The following is a 687-nucleotide window of genomic DNA, read 5'->3' on the forward strand; positions in this document are numbered from 1 at the left end:
GATTCTCCCTCCAATTCTCTTGTTTTCTCCCATTTCTCTTGGCATCAAATCTTCAGAATAGTTTCTTGCTGCCTCCTACCCAAAATCTATGAAAAAGGTCCCTTAAATAGGCTCAAAATAACCTAATTTCCCAAATACCGTCAACTTCTTTTATTTTTGGAAAGTCGCCCAGCGCTGTGGCGCTACTTGTCCAGCTCTGCAGCGCTGAGCTCTCTGAAAATTTGTATGTCTACTTTCTTTCATCAACACTGTAGCCTTGTTCTCCCAGCGCTGTGGCAGTCTATCAACTTCAAGCATGAGTTTTGCCCTGACATGTTCTGAACTGGGAAAAGCAGTAAACATTAAAGTTTTATCCCTGTCCCTTAAATTTGCAATGGATTAAGAATCACATCAATTGGACTTTTTGATTGAAAGATATACTCTAAATACCCATCATATTTAGTCCTTGCATACCGCTACAGTGCTCCAAATTTGACAAATATTTTGACCATGATACAATCAGAACTAGGTGAATTCATTAAAAATAACATTGTAGCCCTTCTTCTTAGAATTCTAGTGGTCTAAGACTCACCTCATTTGGAGTTGTTTAGAGAGAGATATGGTCAAAATACAGAAAGATATATGAATGAAGTCATCATCATACCTACACTGATTTTCATCAAATGAGCCTTTTTCATCAATTTCCTA

This window comes from Theobroma umbraticum, unplaced genomic scaffold, assembly GCF_002168275.2.
Source record: "Theobroma umbraticum cultivar Fairchild unplaced genomic scaffold, ASM216827v3 scaffold_251.0, whole genome shotgun sequence".
Classification (NCBI taxonomy): Eukaryota; Viridiplantae; Streptophyta; class Magnoliopsida; order Malvales; family Malvaceae; genus Theobroma; species Theobroma umbraticum.